General features: G+C 38.7%; 1 long non-coding RNA gene across 1 annotated transcript; it reads right to left on the bottom strand.

Moving 5' to 3' along the window:
• Positions 1–9,137: 9,137 nt before the first annotated feature.
• On the bottom strand, positions 9,138–10,069 carry LOC145100668 (uncharacterized). Its single transcript, XR_013705191.1, has 3 exons — positions 9,964–10,069; positions 9,587–9,718; positions 9,138–9,169 (listed from the first exon to the last, which is right to left on the bottom strand). It is a non-coding gene; the product is annotated as an uncharacterized LOC145100668 (long non-coding RNA).
• Between the last annotated feature and the right edge of the window lie 230 nt (positions 10,070–10,299).

Below are 10,299 nucleotides of genomic sequence, written 5' to 3' on the forward strand. Positions count from 1 at the left end.
CTTTCTAAACTCTCTAAGACGAACTTCATCTTCTTCCCTCTTGCACTTCAAATTTTTCTTGCAAGTTCTTCAAACTTTAAAAAAAAATAATGGTGAAATCAGGCATCTCAAGGAAACAATCGAAGGCTTCAGCCTCTGCTCAACCAACTGGCTCCGACTCTACTACAAGTAACCAATCACCTTCAATTGTGTCTAGCAATTTTAGGGCGGTCTTTGATGATCATTTGAATTACAATGATTCCGTCCGTCTCGTGATCAAGTTCATATCCAGTCATCCTCTATTTGGACCATTCAACTATTTCACAGATGTTGTTCCCACCTCGACCTTATTCAAAAGTGATTTTTCAGCATATCGACCCCTCAACAATCTGCAAGAAGTTCATATGAACTTCATGGATGTCTCTTTAGTCATCTTGAACAAGGACAAGTTTCTCACTGCAATCAATCTGTAGGTGCATCCATCAACCAAATTCATCTCACCAAGTGTGACAGACATCATCTCTACACTTTATCGGATGGGATATTAGAAGAAAATCAAGGGCATTGGCGAGTTCAAGAAGAATCAACTCCCTATGGTATGGAAGTTCGTGTGCCATTTTGTGATTCGTAGTCTATCAGGGAGAACCGGAGGCACATACAACATGGGACTCAAATTGCTCGAGTTAGTTTGGAGCATCTTCATGAGCAATGATGTCAACTACGGTCAAATTCTATGGGATGATTTCCTCCAATACATCCCTAAGGAAAACCCAACCGAGCTCACTTTTACAAGGTTCTGGTCTCTGCATCTCTGAGCTTGATCATGCCGCCAAGATCAGCATGGGCAACGACATCAATTTCTTCATCACTCGCGATCTTAAAGAGTACGTACCTTCTAAAGATCAATCTATTTTTGGACCCATTAGACGTTTACCCATTCACATCTTGACTATTGTTGGACTTGATACCAATGAAGTCACAAATCACATAGAGGCTACAGAAGGTATTGACCCATACCTTTCTACCCCGCCTCTACCCAGTCAGAACATATTAGCCTCGACAGCACCCAATCAACCAGAGCATTCCGCAGCTCCATCTTCTACTACCTTATCCAATCTTCCATTAGCCAAAAGGCTCAAACAGTTAATTAAATCCAAGAAAGGCCCCCGCAGCAAGACAAAGAAAGATGCAATACCCAAAAAGGGTGAAACATATATGAAAAGTAAAGCACCCAAAAGGGCAGAACCCTCCAAGAAACGAAAACTAAAACACGTTGTGTCTTTAGATGATGAATCCATTCCTGCAGTGAACATAGTTAATGAGTCTGATAGTGACTCTATCCCAATTCTTCTTCTCAAGAAAAGAAAAAAAAAACCCACCTCTAGCCAAATGCGTGACCGGACAGATACCTCAGTCTCTCAAAAGGCTTCGGTAGTCCTTGGGGTTGTCGCATACCCATTTGTTTCAACCCTACATGACCACTCAGGCTCAGATAGTGAGTCTGTTTCATCCAAACATGGAGACTCACCCCCAGCTAAATCCCAAGAGGATTTAATTGGCTCTTCTCGCCCTAAGGTCTCCAGGGCTTCCAAATTTCATTTCTTTGAGGAACAGGAGTTGCACTCCATTCTAGACCTTGTAATCCAAACACTAGACACACCTTCCCAACCCCAGAGCAATTCTTTAGCCCATGCTAGAACGGAGCCAAGGCCACACTTGACCACAGGTCAAGGAGACTGAGGAAGCTCCAGAAATCCTACTCTGCTTATATCTAATATAGGTGGTTTAGGCACGGTTAGCACAACTATGCAAGGATTCGTGAAACCGAGGGACACCTCAGTGCGTTTTCAAGGAATTGAGGGTTATGATTTTGATAATTCTTGGGCACATTACAAACCAACCACTGAATCCGAAGCCAAGAAGTATGATGCTTTCCGTAGGGCATTTCAAGTAAGGAAAGATCAACAAACCATGCAACTTCAGCAAAAGCAACAGGAAATCCAAACTGTGGCCAAGTATTGGGCTGATGCAATCAACAATGCAAATACCGTAGCCACTATTCTAAAAGTTTAGGATTAGATGACTGCAATGACTGAAACAATCCGCAGGAATCAGTCCAATCCTAGTGGTGCAGGTCCATCTCAACCCCCTCCAACTCAAACTAATAGAGAATCACAAAATGACGGAACTGAGATTGAAGTTAGTTTTGGGCCAACTTTTGGTTTTGACGACATCTACATTAATGAGGTAAATCAACCTGATCCTTCTGATGATCTCATGATTTTTGATGAAAAAGAAGAATCAAGCGGTTCACAGTACTTAACGTCTAAGCCTAAGGAAAAGAAGAAGAAAAAGAAGTTAGTTGTATCGAGAAAAGAATTCTTGTAGTTGCAAGACAAAGTGGATCAGATTTTAGCTGCTGCAAAATCTTCCCAACCGCAATCGGAGGACTTGCCTGGACCGTAGTCTCTCATTGAACGCATCGAACAAATTGAAGTCAGAGAACGGCTTGCTGCAGAACAAATCTCCCTTAAAGTTGAAATGGGTATTCGAACCCTGGATACCAACCGCAAAGCTAATCATCAAAATTTCTAGCTACTGCAGAGAAACTCATCTCCGAGGTATCCGCAATCAAGTCTGACCTTCAAACAATCATTGCGGATCAATCCACTCAATCCAAGAAGGTTGTCAAAGAAACTCATAATGTGTATGAGTCCACCATTTCAGTCCTGCTGTCAACCATCAACAACTTACGCCGTTCCTTATCATCCAACTTTCATGGCCAATAAATTCTTCAACTCATCAAAGAGATCCATAACCACTTTTTCAACACCGCAATTCCAAAAAATCAACAACTTGTTGATGCAATCAAATCCCAATTCAACGAAGTATGTGCTAAGATTGATGGTCTTTAGCAATGGCTTGAAGAAGTACCAAATGCTCCTTCCTCAAGAGGGGGAAGTGAAGACAGAGACTCGGATCGCATCTCTCAGCAACAATCTCATCAACATCCCATCATTCAAGAAAAAGTTCCTACTCCACAACCTTCACCGCAACCATCTCCACAAAAGAAAATACATGTTCCATCCCCTCAAAAGATTCCAAGCCATCAATCACCACCGCAATCTCATCCTTCTCCCAAACAACCGGAGACTCCCCCCCAATTTCAAATCCTTAGCCACTCATATGTCATCCGAGCACTCCTACGACTCACCCGTGACAAAACAGAAGAAAGTTGACTGGAAATCAACTAAATTTGATGAGATGATCTGGAGAGAAAATGGCTTTGACACTACAATGGATTAATCCTTCATCAACTCCTGGGTCAATCCACACATAAGATTACTTGATGATGATTACAAGCCTTATCTCACATACGTAGAACCCCCTCATGATGGTTATTGGGACATTCCTATCTCTCCCAATGCAAAATACTTCGAGAAAATTACACGGATGGTCCCTGTGGTTAGGGGTTACTTGCACGCTTGGTCCCTAGAAAGATTTTTTAACTCGGACCGTCCCTAAAACTTTAATTTGTTACCCGCCTAGTCCCTCTATTAACTTCTCCGTTTGTTTAGCTAGTAGCATCCCCCACATCAGGGGTATTTTTGTCCTTTCATCTTTGGATGGGCTTAAATGTAAATTTCTTCAGCCCTGAAGTCGCAATTTGCTAAACTCCACCGCACCCCTCCCCTTTCCCTCTTCAGTCCGTTCAGGAAGGTACTTCCCTTTCCAATTTTCCCCTCCTTCGAGTTGCTTTCGATGATAGGACTAGTGAACCAGGAGAAGCTCGCCGACGATCGACTGTCACTCTTCCTCCCTTCGCATTATCTACTGCCGGATCAGAAAAAAGGGGGAAACGACGAGGAGTCTGCTTCCACCCCTGGCCACCACGATCGGCGAAAGCAACCACTTGTTGCTTCCATCTTTTGACTGGTGTCGTCGATCAGTCACCACCGGATCCTCCCGATTGCTACTTTCTTCGTTCATCTTCTTCCCTCGTCGTTGTTTCATCCGTTCGTCCCGATCGAAGCAACACCCCTGAAGTCGCGATCTGCTAAACTCCACCGGACCCCTCCCCTTTCCTTATTCAGTCCGTTCAAGCAAGGTGCTTCCCTCTTCTATTTTCCCCTCCTTCGAGTTGTTGTCGGCGACAGGACTAGTGAACCAGGAGAAGCTCGCCATCGATCGACTGTCACTCTTCCTCCCTTCGCATTACCTTCTGTCGGATCAGAAAAAAAGGGGGAAACGATAAGGCGTCTGCCTCCACCCCTCGCCACCTCGGTCGACGACAGCAGCCACCTGCTGCTTCCATTTTTTGACCGATGTCGTCGATCAGTCACCATCGGATCCTCCCGGTTGTTACTTTCTTCGTTCATCTTTTTCCCTTCTCGCTGTTTCATCCGATCGTCCCCAATCAAACGCACAAATGAAAGAAATTTACATTTAAGCCCATCCAAAGATGAAAGGACAAAAATGTCCCTGATGTGGGGGATGCTAACAGCTAAACAAATGGAGAAGTTAATAGAGGGACCGGTCGGGTAACAAATTAAAGTTTTAGGGACGGTCCGAGTTGAAAAAAAATCTTTCTAGGGACCAAGCGTGCAAGTAACCCCTAACCATAGGGACCATCCGTGTAATTTTCTCAAATACTTCACATTATTTGAATCTTTTGACCGTAGTATTCCTGATGATAAGAGGTTGCCCTTACAATTGGAAAGACTCAACAGATTCCACGCCAAGCATGGGTCTACAATTGAGAAAATCTGGTCGAATGACAAGCCCACTGCAATCAAGAATTTCTAGCCTAGAAAATTCATGAATGTAGACTTCATCCAATACACTCTCACCAGAAGAAATCAGGACTATGTCCGAACCCAAGATGACTTTCCCTGTATGAACCTGGACGAAGTCTTTCTGATAGCAAGGTTGTTTTAGAAAAATTCAGAGAAGAATCCCATGATGAAAATTGCATTTGAAAGGGCCAGCACGTTTCTGAGAGAAACTGTTTGTGATTTTACAAAGATTAATGCAGACATTCACACCGCACTTGCTCCAAAGTTTAACCTTCCACCTCTTGATCCAACCCCAATGCTGACTGAAGGTTTTCAAGAAAGATCTTTTGGAGCAACAAACTTCCCAGATCTTGGAGTCATCTTCATACGTAAAAATGATGAAATTAAATATTTCATTCCTATGACTGCGATGCAACGTCTCACTCGGAAGCAACTTGAAGTATCTCAAACCGTAGTTCATAAGTCAAAACACACAACTGCAGAAGTCAAGTTTGAGATTCAAGAAGGATCGCTTGGCTTGGAGAAGTAAGAAAGTTCTGGTGGATTCTCATCAAGTTCTTAAGTCTTGACAAGTAAAGGGAAGTTGAAGATGTCACTTAGGGGGAAATTGTTGAAACATAGAAGTGACCCTCTTAAACTTAATCAAAATCTCAGCCTTTTCCTTATCCGCAATAATTCCTTCATCCGCAGTCAAGAACAGTAATCGCAGTCATCAGCACTTAGCACTTAGTCTTTTATCTATTTTTTTTTAAATGTACTCCCTTTCATCCAATGTGCCTTGCATGGCAACGTTGAACAGATAGGACATTTGTAATCTTTGAGACTCTATAAAAAGAGCTCTCTCTTTCTGAATGATAACACTTCTACGCATCTTGAATCTCATATATCTTGAAATTCATAACTCACTCTCTCATCTCCTTCTTACTCTCTAAACTCTATCTGTAATACAACATATATAAGTCTCCCCTTCGGAGCAAGTCAATCTTGACTTAATCACTAAGTTTGATCTCACTTAGTAACATGGTTTGATTGCATTCCTTGTTAAGAATCAACTTAAGTGTATACTTGATACAATACTTGCTATCATTTATATTTTCTTATATTTCCGCACCTAACCATCTAATCATCTAACTATCTAACTCTAACTTTTATTATTGTTGAGCTTTATGATCCTTTGAGTTAAACTTTAAATTCCGCAATATAAACTTGTTCTAACATTTGTTCACGTGTGTTTCTTAAGTTTTTCTCTCAATAAGAAGTTCAACGATAAATAGATAGACGAAAATGGAGTCGGTATGTAGAAGTTATGAATTTTACATGGTCGTTTAACAGTGTAATCTTCTCATACTGTTAAATTTAAAATCGGTCAAGAATTAGCCGACCGAGTCTAAATGAAAGTTGTAGAGTATGCTCCCACCTACGCGTGGATATAAAGAACATCGAAAATGAAGCTCATATGTGAAAGTTACGGTGTTTAGAAGTCGCCAGGGTGCTGCAGCGAAGTGGGTGACATGGCGCAATCTGAGCCATTGCTTTCTCTCCACCAGATGACGAAACGCGGCACCAACTCGATAAGTTGGACCAGCAAGAGTTGGGGGCACTACAAGAAAAAAGGCCTTTTACGACGCTCATTGCGCATCGTAAATGACTCAGACGACGCACAAATGCGTGTCAAGGAAGGCCATGTCATAAAGATAGACGACGCGCATTTGCGCGTCGTCTAGAGACGACGCGCATTTACGACGCGCATTTACGACACGCATTTACGACGCGCGGTTACGACACGCAATGCGTATCAAGGAAGGCCCTGTCATAAAGGAAGACGACATGCATTCGCGTGTCGTAACCTTACGACGCGCGTGTTAATGACACGCAATGCGTATCAAGAAAGCCCCTGTCAAGAAAGGCCATGTCATAAATGAAGATGACACACATTTTTGCGTATCGTAATTTTAAATTTAAAAAAAAATTATTTATGGATTTACTTATTTTCATATTAAATTTGCATTTTATGTCACATAATGGAAAATAAAATACCATATACAAATAATACAATGCATTGCACAAAAGTTAATGTTATACAAATAATCATTCGAATAGTAGACAAATGTAATACTACAAATAATCATTCCAATAGTAGACAAATGTAAGATTTCAACATTTTTTTATATAATTAACTAAATTATTAGCCAAATTTCCTGAAATACCAACATACTTTTCTATGAAGAGCATTAACACTATTCTTTTCCATCAAAAACTTCAAAACCTGCATAATTCACTACTAGAAAAACAGCCTTTTCCACACCAATAGCAAATGGCAAAGTGGAAGGGTAAACTTATATCTCTATTCCATGATAAAAAAAAACAGCCACATGAAAATCTGAAAAAAGATAAAACCATAAATAAAAATAAACCCAATCAAGCACAAGACTTTTGGAGCAATAGCACATATGAAATGGACAACAATGATAAAAAAAAAAAAAAAAAAAAAAAAAAAAAAAAAAAAAAAAACGAGTTTTGGTGTTGGGTTGAAAAAGTATGAAGTTCTTCTAGACGATAAACCAAAAGAATTCACTAAATAAACTTCTATATAATAAAAGAAGTAAAATTAATTATACCCTGTCATTTGGAGCTGCTGCATACCCATAATGAAGAATGGAGGAGTGCAACAACTAGAAGAAGAAGAAGAACAGAAATAGCTCTTATTCATGAAAAAAAAACATTTGTACCTTTTGGTATCTTTTAAAAATCAGCAGAAGAGTGCAACAACACTTACAATAAGAAATCAACATCAATTGCAGCAACAATTGCAGGAATCAGATTACACTGTAATGCTTGATTCCATTCCCTCTTTGATTACTGCATACCAAACACACTACCTTATTTAAAGTAACTATGACAAACTCATCACTTCACTCGGTAAAAATTGTACACAAAACCAAAAAGCTCTCTTACTTCATCTGAACTGTCTTCTAAATCAGACGCATCACTTCACTTGGCTTTCTTGGTGGCTGCAGCAGCACCATTCTTGGCAACAGCAGCTGGCTTTTTTGGCGCCTCCTAAATTACATAGAAGAATACTTAGAAAAGTGGAGAACAACATGTATCATGTAGAGAATGCTGCTAAAAAGTGACAAAATTAATGTGAAATTAGACAAACTGTATCCAAGTGCCAAGAGATTTACACTCTGACTCACTTCTTCATCTGATGAATCACTATCATCTGATGATTCAGATTCAAATTCAGATTCATCAGAACTACTTACAGGTTTACTAACAGTTTTTTTATTCGATCCAATTTTAGCTGTAGGAGCGGACTGTTTCTTAGGTTTAGGTTCCTGCAACATGTTAAAAAGGCTTGTAGAAGGGTGAAGAATAAAATAAACGATTTTTTTACAACATGTGATAATGACTTCATATTCAACTTCCCTTAGCTGATCAATGGCCTCTGAGATCTCTTCTTTTAAGTTCTAATTCAGACAAACATAATAGGAGAGAAAATAGACAACATTAAAAAAAATCTAAAAAAGTTAAAATTTTTAATAAAAACCTACCATTTATCACCCCAAGTTATGCACGAAGGTTAGAAACTTGTCCATCTCTTGTCTGCTGTGGAGCTTTTAGATCACCTATGCATTCAAGATTCTTTTGGTGTCCAAAAATCAGATCACCTATGTATGTATCTCAAATAGAAACCTACTTTCATATCTTTCTATTATTTTTTTCTTAAGTATAAAACGTATGAATCAAAAGCACATGGAATAAGTTATCTCACCGCACAATGTACGACAACAGGTAACCATTGACTTTCAACACCTAACATTAGTATATGTTCCAAAACATTTCCCTACAAATAATAGATGAAAAGAAACTGAGTCGTGATGATGCATAAAGTCTAGAGTTTTATATTTATGAAAATAAATAGAAGATTTAAAAAAACACAAGTTTTTTATGCAAATAAATAAAAAAATGAATTGTTAAAACTTAAAAGATAGGGATATAAAACTTACCTCATTCCAGTCCAAACACTCGATAGCTTTGACACATTGATTTTCCTCATTTAACCTTTTTTTAGCATTCCTAAAAGCTCGCATCATCACCATTGGTTCCCAGCTAAGTCCACATGTCTTTTTTAGGACATTTTTAACCACAACTGGTTAGCCTCTTCTCCAATGCATTTGAAAATGTTCAAAATCTTTGTCTTCTAAGTCAATAGCATCAGGGCAATATAGTAAATTGTTGTCATTACTACTACTACTACCCTCCCTAGAAGCCGATTTCCTTACACCACGTCTATGATGATGATGATTTTCCACACCAATGACAAATGGCAAAGTGGAAGGGTAAACTTATATCTCTATTCCATGATAAAAAAAAAACAGCCACATGGAAATCTGAAAAAAGATAAAACCATAAATAAAAATAAACCCAATCTAGCACAAGACTTTTGGAGCATTAGCACATATGAAATGGACAGCAACGATAAAAAAAAAAAAAAAAAAAAAAAAAAAAAAAAAAAAAAAAAACGACTTTTGGTGTTGGGTTGAAAAATTATGAAGTTCTTCTGGATGATAAACCAAAAGAGTTTTGGTGTGGTGAAGAAATATGCTTTTCCATCTGATACTCTTCATTTCTGGTTTCATTTTCCTCATTACCTACTCCAAAAGTAGTTACTTAATATCACCAAAAGTTGAAATCACCATATACAAGCAACTTATAATGTTATAATATGCACTGAGAAATTGAAGATTATTTAGTAATGAGCTAATTTCAGTTTAGTCATTACATAGTGGAATGATAATGATATATACCTTAGTGTGAGCTTCAGAACTTATACCAATGGCATATTGGATCACAGAAAGCTCCAATTTTGACTTCAAAACACGGCATTCAGTCAAACTAGGGTGCATGGTCTTAAGATCTGTCTCAAATTTCTCAATCCCCTGAAGTAATAAAAAATACAAATATAGTATCACTTACTAAAGTAGCAAAAATAACATATTATTCACACTAACTGTGTATACTTCCTGCAATTTATAGATTGTTTTTGGTATGCTACAACTTAACTTAGTTTTTAAGAAATTTAATATTTTATATGGAATTTTCAAATGCTACTTACTTCTTTTTTAAGAAATTTAATATTTTATATGGAATTTTTCTATCAGGTATAGACTAGGAAATAACATACAAAATTGACCCAGTGATATCAAATTTTGACTTGTGCTAATGAGCAGGAGGAGCCCTTGGAGCAGATTTCTCAGCCATTCCCACACTAATTTTGTAACCTCTCAATTCATAATCTGATCAAACATTAAAAAAAAACTAAATTAGACAAACCCATAAAATAATTTATATAGTTGAGAAAAGAAGGTACTTTGGTTGTAGAATCCCCCAGCAGAATGTGCTGCAGAAGAATCCCATCAGAATGTGATGCAAGAAGGGACCCGAATTTAGGGTAGGCCCATGCAACCTGCCAGACTGGACCATTGTGACATGTCAATGTGGTAAGGGGGTGTGAGGTGGC

The sequence above is a fragment of the Lactuca serriola genome, chromosome 4 (assembly GCF_051521515.1).
Source record: "Lactuca serriola cultivar US96UC23 chromosome 4, Lser_US96UC23_V15, whole genome shotgun sequence".
NCBI lineage: Eukaryota > Viridiplantae > Streptophyta > Magnoliopsida > Asterales > Asteraceae > Lactuca > Lactuca serriola.